Raw genomic sequence first — 6000 nt, 5'->3', positions numbered from 1 at the left:
CGTGGTTTTCGGACATTTACTGTATGTGTGAGGTTTTACATGGATTTCTCACATGACTCAGACACATGTGCTTTCCCAACATTTCACATGTGATATTCGAAGTTTCACATTTGTGCTTTGGTAAGAATGGTGTTGCGTTCCTCCAACAGAGTTCCAGACACTTGTAGAATCTACGCCAAGGTGCATTGAAGCTGTTCTGGCTCGTGGTGGCCCAACGCCCTATTAAGACACTTCATGTTGGTGTTTGCTTTATTTTGGCAGTTACCTGTATATTTATTATACATTTCTCTTAATCTCAGAATATTTACTGTTCAATTCAAAATAGGGCTGTCAAACGTTTAAAAATGTAATCGAGAGAATCCCAGGATTTGCTGTGGTTAATAACAATTAATCACAAATTAAGAATTCAATCAAATTGAGCTGTTACTTAAGATTTTTACAAAATAAAATCAAGGAATATTGAAGTCTTGATTTTGTCCAAAATAATGGTAAGCAAAATCAAATAAATTGATAAAGCACACTTTCTTTAACCTCAATGTCAACTTGTTTTGATATTGCATAGTTTTCTTAGCTATATATATTATGTATTTTGGATGTTTTCAGTGTATTTGGAACGCTTTCAGACAATGTGATTAATCACGAGAAAATTGTTTTAATATAAAATAAAATGACCAAACGTTAACTTGAGTTAACTGATTAACTCTGACAGCCCTATTTCAAAATCATCTCTTAGTAGAAAAATATCTGTTTACATTCATTACAAAAGAAAACACATTCACACATTTTCAAATATATTAAGATCCCTTTTGGGCCTGTGTACTAAATGTTACAAAAACCAATGGACAGCTAACAATAACAGAAGCAAAAAATAGCTAGGACAAAATGGAAGGCTAGCTCTCCCCTATCACAAAGCTAGCTAGCAGTTAACAATTAGCAGGCAACCATTAGATACAAACATCCTAAAAAGTAACCTTCTTAAATACATAGCATTAGAGTGGTTCACATGTGCATGTGTAAATACACTCATTTAAACCCTAAAAGTCTAAGCGGTTGTGTGTGTGGGAGGGGGGTCTCCTGGTCTGACAAACAGTGCTCTAGCTCTGCCAAATTTACCACAGATGCAGAAGGTTGACATAAGTGGATGCGGTTGATTGAGACAGACACAGCCCATCCAAAAAAAAGATACCTCTAGCGTAAACAGACAGATGTTGTTGGGGATTTTGTATTTATGTTAATTAGATTGACGTGTCAATTAACTCTTATGGATTTTAAGAGCCAAAACATTTCAAACGAAAATGTAAAAAATCATCTGAAACGTTCACATTGACTTACATACAAATTTGAGCTAGTTAGCTACGTAGCTAGGCTACACATGTAAGTGGGAAAATCTCACTAGTTTTTCACTTAGTCAAAACAATTAAATTATACATCAAAATGCCCAGAAAACTCATAGTTTAGTTAATCATGTTATCTCTAGATTTTGAAAATGTAACCCATGTGTACAAACTGGAAAACAGGATAAAAAATAAGGAGACACGGAGAGCTAGCGTCTCTGTTCTTTTCACTTAGCTTCTCCCAACGGTCATGGACCAATATACAAAGAGAGGTGCAAGCCTGCAGCATTAACACTTCGAATGCCTCTCTCAAGTGGTAGAGCTAAGCATACATGTACACTGAGTGTACAAAACATTAGGGAACACCTGCTCTTTCCTTGACATAGACTGACCAGGTGAATCCGGGTGAAAGCTACGATCCCTTGTTGATGTCACCTGTTAAATCCCCTCCAATCAGAGGTGAAGGGGAGGAGACAGGGTAAATAAATATATTTAAGCCTTGAGAGAATTGAGACACGGATTGTGTATGTGTGCCATTCAGAGGGTGAATGGGCAAGACAAAATATTTAAGTGTCTTTGAAAGGGGTATGGTAGTAGGTGCCAGGCGCACCAGTTTGAGTGTGTCAAGAACTGCAACGCTGCTGGATTTTTCACGTTAGGAGAAAAACACAAATCACCCCCACATGTGAACTTGCAATTCCACATGTGAAAGTAAGATTTTCACAAGAGGAGTTTTCCTACATGTGAAACTGCACATGTGATTTTCACTTGATTGTTTTTCAGATGTAAACTCGAAATTCACGTGAAGTGAAAACATGTTATTTTCCTCTCGTGAAAAGGTGGCGTGAACTCTAAATGTAATACGTGAAAGTAGGTTCAGGAGGACAGACAGAGTGCTGTTTGAAAGCGATTATTTGTGTATTTCCTCGAAATCCAGATTCAGCTGGCCTTGTCCAGATCCAATGGAGGACATTACAGTATGTGTTCTAAGTATCTCAGTAGCAGTCTTAGACCATAATGATAAAGCATAAATACTCTGACGGACTGGGTGCATAATACTGTATCTAATCATCGTTAAAAAAATAAATATTTTATTTCACTAGGCAAGTCAGTTTAAAAGACTAGGGGGCGATATTTTTGTTTTTGGATAAAAAACGTACCCATTTGAAACTGCCTATTTCTCAGCCCCCGAAACTAGAATATGCATATAATTGTCAGATTAGGATAGAAAACACTCTGAAGTTTCCAAAACTGTAAATCTTTTGTCTGTGAGTTAAACAGAACTGATCCCAACCGTGAAGCATTGAGGTGGAAACATCATTCTTTGGGGATGCTTTTCTGCAAAGGGGACAGGATGACTGCACCGTTTTGAGGGGAGGATGGATGGGGCCATGTATCGTGAGATCTTGGCCAACAACCTCCTTCCCTCAATAAGAGCATTGAAGATGGGTCGTCGCTGGGTCTTCCAGCATGACAACGACCCGAAACACACAGCCAGAGCAACTAAGGAGTGGCTCCGTAAGAAGCATCTCAAGGTCCTGGAGTGGCCTAGCCAGTCTCCAGACCTGAACCCAATAGAACATCTTTGGAGGGAGCTGAAAGTCTGTATTGCCCAGTGACAGCCCCGAAACCTGAAGGATCTGGAGAAGGTCTGTATGGAGGAGTGGGCCAAAATCCCTGCTGCAGTGTGTGCAAACCTGGTCAAGAACTACAGGAAACGTATGATCTCTGTAATTGCAAACAAAGGTTTCTGTACCAAATATTAAGTTCTGCTTTTCTGATGTATTAAATACTTACCAGTGTGTCATGCAATAAAATGAAAATTAATTACTTAAAAATCATACAATGTGATTTTCTGGATTTTTGTTTTAGATTCCGTCTCTCACAGTTGAAGTGTACCTATGATACAAATTACAGACCTCTACATGCTTTGTAGGTAGGACAACCTGCAAAATCGGCAGTGTATAAATACTTGTTCTCCCCACTGTATGTATACAGTTGAAATCGGAAGTTGACTTACACTTAGGTTGGAGTAATTAAAACTCTATTTTTCAACCACTCCACACATTTGTTGTTAACAAACTATAGTTTTTTCAAGTCGGTTAGGACATTAGTTTGTGCATGACACAAGTCATTTTTCCAACAATTGTTTACAGACAGATTATTTCACTTTTAACTCACTGTATCATAATTCCAGTGGGACAGACGTTTACATACACTAAGTTGACTGTGCCTTTCAACAGCTTGGAAATTCCAGAAAATGATGTCATGGCTTTAGAAGCGTCTGATATGCTATTGACGTCAATTGAGTAAATTGGAGGTGTACCTGTGGATGTATTTCAAGGCCTACCTTCAAACTCAGTGTCACTTTGCTTGACATCATGGGAAAATCAAAAGAAATGAGCCAAGACCTCAGAAAAATTTTTGTAGACCTCCACAAGTTTGGTTCATCCTTGGGAGCAATTTCCAAACCCCTGAAGGTACCGCGTTCATTTGTACAAACAACAGCACGCAAGTATAAACACCATGGGACCACGCAGCTGTCATACCGCTCAGGAAGGAGACCCTTTCTTCTCCTAGAGATGAACGTACTTTGGTGCGAAAAGTGCAAATCAATCCCAGAACAACAGCAAAGGACCTTGTGAAGATTCTGGAGGAAACGGGTACAAAAGTATCTATATCAACAGTAAAACAAGTCCTATATTGACATAACCTGAAAGGCCGCTCAACAAGGAAGAAGCCAATGCTCCAAAACCGCCATAAAAACCCAGACTATGGTTTGCAACTGCACATGGGGACAACGATCGTACGTCTTGGAGAAATGTCCTCTGGTCTGATGAAACAAAAATAGAACTGTTTGGCCATAATGACCATCGTTGTGTTTGGAGGAAAAAGGGGAAAGCTTGCAAGCCGAAGAACACCATCCCAACCTTGAAGCACGGGGCTGGCAGCATCATGTTGTTGGAGTGCTTTGCTGCAGGAGGGACTGGTGCACTTCACAAAATAGATAGTTTTCCTGCCTCATGATGCTATGTGGATATATTGAAGCAACATCTCAAGACATCAGTCAAGAAGTTGAAGCTTGGTCACAAATGGGTCTTCCAAATGGACAATGACCCCAAGCATACTTCTAAAGTTGTTGTAAAATGGCTTAAAGACAACAAAGTCAAGGTATTGGAGTGGCCATCACAAAGCCCTGACCTCAATCCTATAGAAAATGTGCGGGCAGAACTGAAAAAGCGTGTGCGAGCAAGGAGGCCTAAAAACCTGACTCAGTTACACCAGCTCTGTCAGGAGGAATGGGCCAAAATTCACCCAATTTATTGTGGGAAGCTTGTGGAAGGCTACCCGAAACATTTGACCCAAGTTAAACAATTTAAAGGCAATGCTACCAAATACTAATTGAGTGTATGTAAACTTCTGATCCGCTGGGAAAGCGATGAAAGAAATAAAAAGCTGGTATAAATAATTCTCTCTACTATTATTCTGACATTTCACATTCTTAAAAGCGATGATCCTAACTGACCTAAGACTATAATATTTACTAGGATTAAATGTCAGGAATTGTGAAAAACTGAGTTTAAATGTATTTGGCTGAGGAGTATGTAAACTTCCAACTTCAGCTGTGTATATATACGGTACCAGTCAAAAGTGGTAGGGTTTTTCTTTATTTATACTATTTTCTACATTGTAGAATAATAGTCAAGACCTCAAAACTATGAAATAACACATATGGAATCATGTAGTAACCAAAAAAGTGTTAAATAAATCAAAATATATTTGATATATTTTAGATTCTTCAAAGTAGCCACCCTGTGCCTTGATGACTGCTTGGCACACTCTTGGCATTCTCGCAACCAGCTTCATGAGGTAGTCACCTGAAATGCATTTCAATTAACAGGTGTGCCTTGTTAAAAGTTAATTTGTGGAATGTCTCCTTCTTAATGCGTTTGAGCCAATCAGTTGTGTTGTGACAAAGTAGGGGTGGTATACAGAATATAGCCCTATTCGGTAAAAGCCCAAGTCCATATTATGACAAGAACAGCTCAAATAAGCAAAAAAAAAATAAGTCCATCATTACTTTAAGACATGAAGGTCAGTCAATCCAGGAATATTTCAAGAACTTTGATGAAGTTTCTTCAAGTGGAGTCGCAAAAACCATCAAGCGCAATGATGAAACTGGCTCTCATGAGGACCGCTACAGGAAAGGAAGACCCAGAGTTACCTCTGCTGCAGAGGATAATTGCATTAGAGTTACCAGCCTCAGAAGTTGATGCCCAAATAAATGCTTCATAGAGTTCAAGTAACAGAAACATCTCAACATCAACTGTTCAGAGGAGACTGCATGAATCAGGTCTTCTTGGTCAAATTACTGCAAAGAAACCACTACTAAAGGACACCAATAATAAGAGACTTGCTTGAACCAATAAACATAAACAATGGACATTAGACTGGTGGAAATCTGTCTTTTGGTCTGATGAGTCCAAATTTGAGATTTTTGGTTCCATCCGCTGCGTTTTTGTGAGACGCAGAGTAGGTGAACAGATTATCTCCACATGTGTGGTTCCCACTGTAAAGCATGGAGGAGGAGGTGTAATGGTGCTTTGCTGGTGACACTGTCAGTGATTTATTTAGAATTCAAGGCACACTTAACCAACATGGCTAC

This window comes from Salvelinus fontinalis, chromosome 2, assembly GCF_029448725.1.
Source record: "Salvelinus fontinalis isolate EN_2023a chromosome 2, ASM2944872v1, whole genome shotgun sequence".
In the NCBI taxonomy this organism is placed as follows: Eukaryota; Metazoa; Chordata; class Actinopteri; order Salmoniformes; family Salmonidae; genus Salvelinus; species Salvelinus fontinalis.
Note: the sequence above shows the minus strand (reverse complement) of the source record.